This window comes from Drosophila innubila (genome assembly GCF_004354385.1).
Source record: "Drosophila innubila isolate TH190305 chromosome 2L unlocalized genomic scaffold, UK_Dinn_1.0 5_B_2L, whole genome shotgun sequence".
Taxonomy (NCBI): domain Eukaryota; kingdom Metazoa; phylum Arthropoda; class Insecta; order Diptera; family Drosophilidae; genus Drosophila; species Drosophila innubila.
In genome coordinates, this window is record NW_022995373.1 from 384,195 (window position 1) to 396,709 (window position 12,515).

A 12,515-nucleotide genomic window follows, 5' to 3' on the forward strand; every position below is an offset into this window, starting at 1 on the left:
ATAGAATAACCGATAATGGCGTTCCTTGGGGAATGCCAGTATATAAATTGTGATAGTTTGAAAGTACGTTGTTGATCCTGACTCGAAATGAGCGGTGGGACATAAAAGCCTTCACTATATTGAAGACTTTTGTACCCACCCCCCATTGTTCGAGTTGCTGAAGAACAGTATGGGCTCCCACGCGATCAAATGCCTTTTCGAAATCAGTCGCCAAAAACGTGACATGATTTCTTGAGGAAAGGGCATCTGACACGAAGTGCTGCAAGTGCAGCAGAGAGTCCATCGTACTGTGTTTGGGCTTGAAGCCTACTTGGTTCGTGCTGATCAGTTTATTTTTGGTAGCGTACCATAAGAGTCTACGGGCAATCATTTTTTCGAATGTTTTGGCGATACATGGAAGTAATGAGATGGGTCGGTAGCTAGCAACTTCGTCAGATGGCTTGTTTGGTTTTGGGATAGGTACAATGATGGCAGATTTCCACACGTGGGCGTACTGACCAACAGAAAATATATTGTTGTATAGGTTTAAAAGCTCTGCTTTGCCTGTGGCGGGCAGTTGTTTAAGCATCGGATACGAGATTCTGTCGTGACCTGGAGTTATGCCTTTAGCCTTTGTTAAGGCAGTTTCTAGTTCTAATTCTGTGAAATCGTATTCGAGTTGTTTAGCAGATAGACTAAGTCTACCAGGAGCATGAACATACTCAAGGGATGCTGCCTTTTGTTGCCTGTATTGAATGTTGAAGTTGCAGTCCTCGGAATACTTTGACCAAGTTGTGGCAAATATGTTCGATATTTCTAAGGGTGCCGTTATTAATGTATTGTTAGCTCTGAAACACTTAAGCTGGGGAGGGGGGACTCCCACCAGGGATTTAATGTCGCGCCAGATTTTTTTGGAGGAGGATTGAGGAGAAATATTGGATGTGAAGGCACCGAGGCTCTCACGTTTGGCTTCTTTAACTGCACGCTTAAAGAACGCATTTGCTCTTTTGTAAGCTATGAGGTTAGCATCTGTCATTTTGTATTTATAGGTTTGCCATAATTTTTGCTTTTTATCCCGAAGATCTCCCAGATTTTTATTCCACCAAATTATCTTTCTTTTAAATGTGTGAGGTTTGGTTTGTGGAATTGCCTTATTTGCCGCCATCCGAATTGATTTGGTAATTTGGGAGACTTGCAGTTGAATGTCTGCATTTTGTGTGAATGAGGTGTGGGTATTATAGTTTAGATTTTTCAAAATGGAACTGATTTAGTATTTCAGTTATGACTGGAAAATGATCGCTGCTGTATAAGTCGGGTAAAACTTCCCAATTGCAATGTGGATGCAGATTAGAGGAGATAAACGTGAGGTCTATGTGTGTGTAAGTTTTATGTGTGGAAAAATGTGTCGGACTGCCATTATTCAAAAGAGATAGGTTTGTTTTTGAGACGGCTTCGATAACATTTTTTCCTCTGGAGGTGGTGCGTGAAGAGCCCCAAGCAAAACCCCAGGCATTGAAATCGCCAGTAAACAATAGTGGAGCGGAGAAGCTGTTTATTACTGTAAGTATTTCGTTCCCAGAAAAATATTGACCAGGGGGGATATAGCTGTTAAGAATAGTAAATTTTTCGTTAAGTTTTAATTGAATGGCCAAGTGAAGTATTCTTGAGCTGGTCAGAGAAGGGAGCAGAGAGTGCGGTAGGTGCCTTTTAACAAGAATTCCTATTCCTTGTTTGGCATTAAGGTTGTGTGGTAGGTTAGTGAAGTAACCTATGTATTGTTTGTTGCAGATTATGTTTTTTGAGTTAAAAGGTAAGATAGTTTCTTGAAGACATATTATATCTGGATTTATTTTATTTATTAGAATCGTTAATTCATCAAAATTATTTATATATCCTTTTAGATTCCATTGAATAACTTTAATGGTCATAGATAAATGAAGTAATAATTGATATATGTATGTCTTCAGGGAACATAGTATTTTTTTTTTTTTTTTTATTTATTTATTATTATTGTATCAGTCGGACATTGACTCAGTTGGGTCAAGGTCCATGGTGTTATTTGGTGTTGAATCAGATAATGACTCAATTGAGCCACGATCGATGGTGTTGTTTTGTGTTAAGTGTGAGTGAGTAGGTGATTTTGGTTTTGTTCGGTTATTGAGTGTTTTTCTAAGAATTGAGATAGAAGGGGACAGTTGGGATGAAGGGAAGTGATGAGGAGAGTAGAAGGAGATTGAGTGTTATTTTGTGGAAGCGAGTCGGACGACGAGAGGCGATCGTCAGAGCCACCAATATTGCTCTTATCAGTGTGACGGTTTATGTTGTACTTTGCTTTTTGTGCTGTGCTATTTTCGTTTTCTATGTTTGCTGGGACTGCGGCGTAGCTGTCGGGCTTGGATTGTTTAGGCAAGGCAGCTTTGTAATAAAGCTTTGCCTCTCTCATTGTACACTTCTTCGTGGTTTTTATTTTCAGTATTTCTTTTTGCTGTATGAATGCACTTCATTTTTTGTCTGAGGCAGCATGGTTCTGTGAGCAATTCACGCATTTTGGAGAGCAGGTACCAGAGTGCGGAGTGAGTCCACAGTTACTACACGTTGGTTCGTTCTTGCAGTATTTTTGGGTATGACCGAGTTTTTGGCAAGATTTGCACCGCATGGGATTCGGAACAAATTCGGATACCTTTACAGTGTGCCAGCATATGTCGATTTTCGATGGAAGGTTGTAGAGTTCGAAAGTAAGAAGCATAACACCCGACGGTTTTGCTACACCCTCAACTTGCTTGGTGAACTTGTAGATTGCGATAACTTTTTGGGAGGCGAGATCTTCAAGAATTTCGTTTTCGGGCACGTTAATGAGGTAGGGTGCATAAATAGTCCCTTTAACCGAATTAAGTGATTGGTGGAGTTGGCATTCTATTTTGCATATACCTGGGAGTTCTTTTGCGTTGATGAATTTGTTGGCGTCGTCGATTGATCGAACCAGCATTAATAGATTTCCGTCTTTTAAATTTGTTATTGAGTTAATATTCTTATTGATGTGCTTAAGCGCCTTGTGTACCTCGAAGCAAGAATATTCTGAGATTGTTTTATCACTGTCTTTGGCGGAGATTATTATATATTTTGGGTTAGCAATGTTGTTTGATGGCAGTTCGGGAAAGTCATTTAAAGATTTTGAAGGTGGTCTACGTTTTTTTGTAGGGGGACTGTCGGCCAGAGTGCTGAACCGATTATGTCCCAGGTTTGGGGGCCCCGGGCCACCCATGGTTTTTTTTTTTTTTTATCTGCGATCAAGCGCTTGAAACTAATATTTTGTACAAGTAACGGTTGATAGAAAGAGTGTGAGGAGAGAAGAGAACTGATAACAGCACGATTGGTTAGCAACTGACGTCTGCTTGTGATGAGTGTTAGTCGGCGACTGTGACTTGGTTTTATATATCCTGTCCAAAGTTAATTCAAATCGGAACACTATATCATATAACTGTCATAGGACCGATCTAGTGAAAATCAAGTCTTAGTATGAACAACTTTTTTGTTTTTTGAGATATCGTAACCAAACTGATAGAATATACATAAAACTTGGTTTTATATATCCTGTTTAAAGTTGGTTCAAATCGGACCACTATATCATGTAGCTGTCATGGGGCCGATCGGGCGAAAATCAAGTCTTAGTATGAAAAACTTTTTTGTTGTATGAAACATTGTTACTAATATGATAGAATATGCATTTAAGTTAACTAAATATTTTTTAATTTTTTCCTTAACTAGTTTTTGCCATAGTAAGTACGGGTCTCCGACAGTCGAGTATGCTCGACTGTAGCCGACTAGTTTTCTACGGTAGAGCTAGCTGATTCTAGCTGTTTTTTCAAAATATCTTAGAACAAACAATTCTAGATTTTCGAAAGGAATACATCCCCATAATTACATCTAATCTTTTTAAGCGCTTTGATCCAAACAGACAAAAAAAACAAACTGACTTTTCATCTCATTTTGAGAAGTCCACCAAAAATTGCAAATATTATTTTCTTTTGAACTAGTTGTCGGATTTTGGTGATCGAGGTATTAATCAACGCGTATTTTTGATAAGAATTTTTAAAAAATAAAAAATTTTGCCAAAAAGCCCCAACGGCTTCATAAGCTGCGATCATATTTTTCCACTTCCACTTACACCCCCGTATCTCATGACCCAGGTGAATTAGAAAAAGTTTGTTATGTATGCCATTTTGTAAGTTAGGACTAAATCTTTCGATCGATATATAACTCGATCTGATCGGAAAGTCGTAGCAAATTTGCCTATCAGTGATTCATTAGTTCCAGGCATGACATATGTTCACGACGTGTGTAATGGCTAATGTTGGTTGATTTCATGTTTCATCGATTTCATGTTTCATTTGCCCGATCCTCTTTGGGGGAATTTTCAGATTTTCTCTGGGTATGGTCAAGGCCCAGTCGTCTTGAAGAAATATATACTCGCCACGCGCTAGCCTCGTAACTAGCAGCAATCACAACTTTTCCATGACGTAGCGGACAGTATTGATGCAAAGATCGCAACGGCCCACACTGGCGCCGCAGGCCGAAAAGCGTGTCAAAAATCTTTATTTTGACGAAAGCGTTCGTAAAAAGTAATATTACAAAAAATACAAACTAGCTGAATTATAGACAAGTTATGCGACTGATCATTTTGCTTTTGATTTCATCTGAAAAGTATGTTTATTTTTAATGAAGTCCTCAAAAAAAATTGTATTTACCAGCTAAGAATAAAACTAGTCGGCCGGTGCTACAGTCGAGCATACTCGACTGTCAGAGACCCCGTACTTACTTTCCAAAAGCAGTCACTTCTAAAAATTAAATAATATTTAAGATAAACTTAAATTCTTATACATAAGCCTACATAAATGTAAATCCTTAACAGAGATTAAATTAAGACCACATGTTCAACATGCAATACATTAGCTATTAAATTTCTCTTATAATATGGATATCGCCGATATGCCTACCTCAAGCGTTATAACTGGATTAGACGAGGACGATGTGCTGATAGCAACCTACGCGGATGACACTGCTGTGTTGACCAGAAGTCCAAGCATTTTTCTAGCTACGGAAGCCTTGCAGCAATACGTGTGCAGCTTTGAGAAATGGGCTGCGAAATGGAATATAGGTGTCAACAGCAGCAAATGCGCAAATGTTACCTTTGCTACAAGGACATTGTCGTGCAGCGGCATTACGATGCTGGGCTCCACCCTTATGCACAAGAGCTCCCACAAATATTTAGGTGTTGTACTGGACAGGAATTTCCAAGCACATACAACAATGGTCCGACAATCGGTAATGGCAAAGGCCAGAAAAATGGCGTGGTTATTGGCTCCCAGAAATAAGCTGTCATTGTACAGCAAAGTCACTATTTATAAATCCATATTAAGCCCCATATGGAAATATGCACTTCAAATTTACGGCATTCCGGCAAAAACAAACTTAAACAAAATCAGAGTTGCCCAATCAAAAATCCTGAGGCGAATATGCAACGCACCATGGTACATGCGAAATAGGGACATCGAAAGAGACTTAAAGGTTCCTAAAGTGCACGATGTTATGCAACTACAGGCCTCGAATTACGTTCAACGCCTTGGTGGTCATCCTAACGCGCTAGCCAGACGACTAACTACCAAACCCAGAAAGAGAAGACTCAAAAGGTGCCATCCATTGGATCTCCCTACTAGGTTCCTTCATTAATTTGTAAATTTTGTAAATAATATACTGTAAATAATATAATTCTATAGATGTATCTCCTGTGATCAATTGTTCCTTCCCTTAAATGTAAAACTAGATTAAGTTGCCACTAATGGTAGCAGAAAACCAGTTTAAATAAAATATACAAAAAAAAAAAAAAAAATGCAAGCACCAAAAACAAAAAAAAAAATAATAATAATAATAATATGGATATCAAAATTTTTTAGTTGATTTTTGGGCGGTAAAGGGGGCGTGTCCAAATTTTGAAAGAAACTTGATCTGCTTGCAAAACAGAGGAGCGTACATACCAAGTTTGGTATGTCTAGCTCTTATATATATATATATATATATATATGCTTTATAGGGTCTGCCACGACTCCTTCTGCCTGTTACGCACATATTCGTTAAAACAAACCCAATAGACCCCTCTACTTTTTTTAAATGCAGGGTCTAAAAAACGGTGTGTTATAATTCACAGAAACGGATGAAAATTTACGAGCCAAATAATACACGTCTGATTCGCTTAAACAAAAATCTCTCTATACATCCTTACCAGCTCGAATTATATATCATCGCTTTTAATATATTGGCTTAAAGGAAGAATTTGCTTTTTTTTTTTGAGCTTTCCTAGAAAATCATACAAAAAAAAACCTAAAGGAAAGCGTTCTTTTCTATTACTAGTTTAACATTAATTTGGATTTATTTGTAAAATGTTATAAAACTCTTTCAAGTCAGTGACAATACGTAACATTATAGATTATCGGCCGCCAGCTCTATAAGAACCACGATGCCTTTGTCTATAGATAGTAAATCCTCCAAGTCCAGCTAGACACGCCACAAGGACGATAATTCCAGTAATGGTCCATTTACTCATTCTAGATTTATAAGGTTTGGTCGTTGGTTTCGGATTTGGCTTTGTGGTCGTAGTACTTGGCTTGAGGGTAGTTGATGTTGTATTATGAGTTGATGGTAAATTTGATGCAGTAGTGCTGTGAGTCGGTAAGGTGCTAAGGCTCTTCGGTAATTGTGTTGAAGTCGTTTTCTGAGAAGTTGTTTTGTTATCCATGTCGCCGTCGGTTGATGTAATTGGATCGCAATCATTTTCTTCTGGTTCCTTTTCATAATATCCATCTAAGCACATGCATTTTTTTTCAATAACATTACACGGCTTATGTGGTCCACAGATCTCGCTACAGTAAGAATTATCCGGTTGCTGAACCTCATTTAATGTATCGGTAATGGGTACAGAAACGCCACAAGTCACATAGACGATCAGCAGTACAAGCAATCCCGATTTGGAGAACTTCATTTCGGAAATGTTTCTAATATTCAATGTTTATACAATAGTTTAAGAGAAGGTCGCCCACTGAACTAAGTAAATTTCACGAAAGACATTGCTATTTATATGTGCAAAACCCTTTGTTTTTTCAATCGTCTGGCTTTATTTCTGCTGGTAAGGTAGGAGTAACATGGTTTTAATAATACAATTACCCCTATTTCGGAGGCTTATGTAAATGGGGGATTAAGACCCGTAGAAATTGTTGTTTTAACTGCAGTCACTTCAGTGATTAAAATTTTTAATTTACTTTAAAAAATTGTACTTTGATACGCTGAATTTCCATCAGTTAATTATGGGCAAAAATACGGCAATTTTAAAATTAATGCACTGTGGCGTCTATCAGGAAAGTACGTGTCGCGTTGTTCAAAAATTTGAGTGTGGTTCGATTGAGAATTGGTTCCAGTAATTTATACAGAAAGTTTTATATATTTAGTAAAATTTTTGTGGCGTGTGGGGCTTTTCAAAGTTGGAGTTATTTTCGAAAAATTTCTAAACGAGAGAAAACATGCATTTTAAGTGCAACTTTTGATCACTATATATTTAAATCGATGTGAGGATTGGAATCAAACTAACTTAATTCTTTTATATTTAAAAGTAAGTTAGTAAAAAAAAAATAATTGACTTAAAAAAAACAATTGACTAAAATTTTTTTTTTCTTTGAACTTATAATTTTGGAGACCTTTTCAACTATAGGTTGATTTTCGAAACCGAATCTACCAATTTTGGTTCTGTAAATATTCAAGAATATTTATGTTAAAAAAAACCATTGCCATAATTGTGCCCGATTGGAGATTTTTTACTTTTAGTAACAAAACCCACGGTATTTTCCCATGTTACGCCATAGAGGTAGGCAAATAATTTGAAATGTTTAATTGCTTTACTGTGGCAGCATTAGCTAAAGTTGATGGGAAAAATCTCTAGCTATTGAACTGGGTGAGATATCGGTCTGAAATTTGAAAGATGTATTTAAAACACTTCAGAAAAAATTTCGAGCACAAAATAAAGGTAGGGGTGTCATGAGCGAGGAAAAGGTGCTCCCAGGGTAAAGACGACGCCCCCTCTGTTTTAAGTAAATAAATAATTTTTGTTTTAACTAATAAACAAAACATCTATATCCCTAGGCAACAGCCAAAAAATGATACAAACCAAATCCACCTTTTTTGATACATATGGAGCCCATATGACGAAAAACATTTTTTTTATAAATTATAAACCAATCGAAAATCAACTTGGTTTTATATCCTGACCGAAGTTGGTTAAAATCGGTCTACTACATCATATAACTGTCATAGGACTGATCGCGTCGAGAGAGATAAATATTTTACGGGGTCTCTGACAGTCGAGTAAGCTCGACTGTAGCACCGCGAGCGAAGCGATGATTTAATCCAGTATTTTTAGACCCCGTACTTAAAAAAGAACAGGGGTCTATTGGGTTTGTTTTAACGAAGGAACGAAGGAGGCAGAAGGAGTCGTGGCAGACCCTATAAAGCATATATATTCTTGATCAGCGTCAATAGACAAGTCGATATAGCAATGTCCGTTTGTCTGTCTGTCCGTCCGTCTGTATGAACACCTAGATCTTAGAGACTATAAGAGCTAGACATACCAAACTTGGTATGTAGGTTCCTCTATATTGCAAGCAGATCAAGTTTGTTTCAGAATTTGGCCACGCCCCCTTTACCGCCTTAACATCGACATAGGAAATTTCATATCCAAATTATAAGAACAATTTAAAAGCTAGTGGAAAACTTCTCAAGTTCATCAAGCATATCGTCTTCTGCAGCTGAACTTATGTAGGTCTGATTGGTCCCTATCTTTTTTAAGCATACTGCTGGCAATTCATAATTATGACAGCATTTCCTGTGTAATCCGTAGCTTATGAGTAAAATTGAGTTTTATGTTTGAACAGCCATTTTATTTCGAAGTTTAGATTAAACATTGTTCATTTGACTAAAGACTCTTTCCACCTCTGAGTTCGACCATTTCAGTGATAAAAGGCTTAGCGCAAATGATACTAGTGTCGATTTCGAGTTTCTTCATACAACTTTCAGGACTGATAAATTTGAGCCCGCTGAATCCGAAAAAAACATTTTTTTTGTTCGTCCTTTTCAGGATAATAGACAGGACCATTTTTTCGGCTTTTACCTTATAGTGACGCTAGTACCAACAGGGTACAGATTTGCTTTAAACAAAGCTTTATCCAACGGCGGGGTGGCTCTTTCTTGGTATATCTGACCAAATTTGGTTTAAATCGGTGCACTATATCGTATATATAACATAGTTGTCATAGGAACAATCTGGGTCAAATTCACCTTTAGTATGGAAAACTTTTTTATTTTCTGAAATATCTCAACCAAACTCACAGAATATGCATATAACTTGGTTTTGTACATCATGACTAAATTTGGTACAAATTGGTTTTCTTTGTCATATAGCTACCACAGAAACAATCATAATTTATGAACAAAACAATAACGAAATGCGAATTAAGTGTATGAAAAAAACCCTGTCGTTACTAGCGTTATAACGCTAGTTACCTTATGGTAACAAGAAAATAAAAAGCGTTTATTTACCGAAAATAAGTGTTTTTTTTCGAATTTTTTTCATAGTTAAAAAGAGCACTTTTTTACCTTTCTAATGATGTGTGCATGCATATAGTTCTGTACTTAAATTAGCTAAACGATATAAATTTACTTGCGACGAATTGCCAAATGCCGTTTTTTTGCACTGCAGACGAATTGCCAAATGCCGTTTTCTTGCACTGCAGAATATAGTGAGCATTTTAATTATTATTATTAAACGTTGGTCGACAGAGTTTAATGATACTTTCACCACGAAACTCCTTTAGGTTTCTTTAGTTCGTCCCATCCTGGAATACTGTTCATGCATTTGGAGCCCACAGTATCAAATAAACCAGAATCGAATTGAATCAGTTCAGTGGTTTTAACTGGGATCCCAAACTTCGTTTACCACCGTGCTCCCATAGGCTTCGTCTTCTCAATCTTCCGTCTTTAATTAATCGTAGGAAAACTCTTGGTGTTGTTTTTCTTCACAAATTGATTATTGGCGAGATTGATTCTAGTTCCCTTCTGGCCCGCCTAACCTTTTCGGTCCCCCGCAGGTCTACTAGGAATAACAAGCCTTTATTTTGATCTACATGCACAACTGATTACGCTTCACACGATTTGTTTCATGTTTTATGCACTACCTATAATAGCCTCTTTCAAGTTCTCTTTTCAGAACTCTCTCTCCCGCTCCCTTCCCTAAAATCCGCAATTTTCCAATACCTATCGTTAAATCCCTGACCTTACTTATACTAATAGCTTGTTATGTTACTTAATACTAGTCTAACATTCATTCTATAATTATTAACAATACTAATCACAATTGATCTGATTGGGTTTTTCTGGGTTTTCCCCAATCCTAGCAACAAATGTTGGTTCATTTATAATTTTTGCTTACCCCAGATCTATATTTATTTTTTTTTCTTTACAGTTCATAATTTATATTTAATTGTATTTGTATTTTTAATTTTAAACTTAATTTTTATACTTGGTAATTTTTTCTTTGCCGACTGCTTTTAGTCGTGCGTAAATAAATATATAAACTAGTCGGCCGGTGCTACAGTCGAGCATACTCGACTGTCGGAGACCCCGTAATAACTATGGAAAAAGCTAATAATGGAAAAAATAAAAAAATATTTAGTTAACTTAAATGCATATTCTATCAGTTTGGTTACGATACCTCAAAAAATTGTTCATACTAAGACTTGATTTTCATCCAATCGGTCCTATGACAGCTTTATGATATAGTGGTCCGATTTGAACCAACTTTGGACAGAATATATAAAACCAAGTTTAGTGCCTATTCTATTAGTTTGGTTACGATATCTCATAAAACAGAAAAGTTATTCTGACTAGGACTTAATTTTCACCCAAACGGTCCTATGACAGCTATATGATATAGTGGACCGACTTGAACCAACTTCGGTAAGGATGTATAAGACTAACTTAAATGAATATTCTATAAGTTTGGTTATGATATCTCATAAAACTAAAAAGTTTTTCATACTAAGACTTGATTTTCGCCTGATCGGTCCGATGACACCTATATGATATAGTGGTCCGATTTGAACCAACTTTAAACAGGATATATAAAACCAAGTCATATGCTTATTGTATCAGTTTGGTTACAATATCTCATTAAACAAAAAAGTTTTTCATACTAAAACTTGATTTTCGACCGATTGTTCTATATACCAAATTTGGTTTCACTAGCTTTTAAATTGTTCTTATAATTTTGTTATGAAATTTTTTTTTCGATTTGTGGGCGAGAAAGGGGGCGTGGCCGAATTTTGAATCAAACTTGATCTGCTTGCAATACAGAGGAACCTACATACCAAGTTTGGTGTCTCTATCTCTTATAGTCTCTGAGATCTAGGCGCTCATACAGACGGACAGACAGACAGACAGACGGACAGACGGACATTGCTATATCGACTCGGCTATTGATGCTGATCAAAAATATATATACTTTATAGGGTCTGCCACGCCTCCTTCTGCCTGTTACGCACATATTCGTTAAAACAAACCTAATAGACCCCAGTAGTTTTTTTAAGTACGGGGTCTAATAAAGGAACACTTGTTAACACAACAAAATCAATTTTCAAAGTCACTTGTACACAGCGCGCACAAAAGAGTTGAAAAAGAGTCAATGTAAAGTCAAATAGACATACATATGCATTAATCATTAGGAAGAGCAGGACAGCCATATGTGCAATTCAAAGATCTGTTAAGTGCACACATACATACATTTGTTGGCACGCGCCAAAACAAAAGAAGTTGCTAGCTAAGCATTCATATATATAAACATGCGTTCATGCATTTTTGGCTGTAAAACCTTAACAGAGATTAAATTAAAGCTGCATGTTCAACATGCAAAATGTTGCAATAAATAAGTTAACCAACACTTAAATCATATAGTAAAATAATTGAAGCCCAAAAAAGATAAATTTACTAAAAACATAAAATTACACAGTAAATTTATAATAAACATGAAATTTACATAGAATTTTAACATAGCATTTATACAAATACCAATATAAAATAATTTAAGTGAAATGATTAAACATGTATTCAATATTTAATGTCAATATAACATTCATAAATAATAATTTCAATAAATTTTAAAAATTAAAAAAATAGCTTAATATCAGCTGGAAAAAAAGTTGTTCCGCCGGAATCAGACCCGCAACAAAGTTGCAAAAAATTTTAACTGACAGAGGCTCAACGTGTTGAGCCACTCTCACTTGCGTTCAACCTCCCAAATGGCCATATTGCTTGTTTTAGTGCTCAATTACAAAGTAAAAGAAATAAATTATATTTTAACATTTAGTGTTAATATTACATTTTATGTAAGCCCTGAGTTTGTTTTAATATAAAATGAAATTGAATTCGAACATAAAAAATTAAAA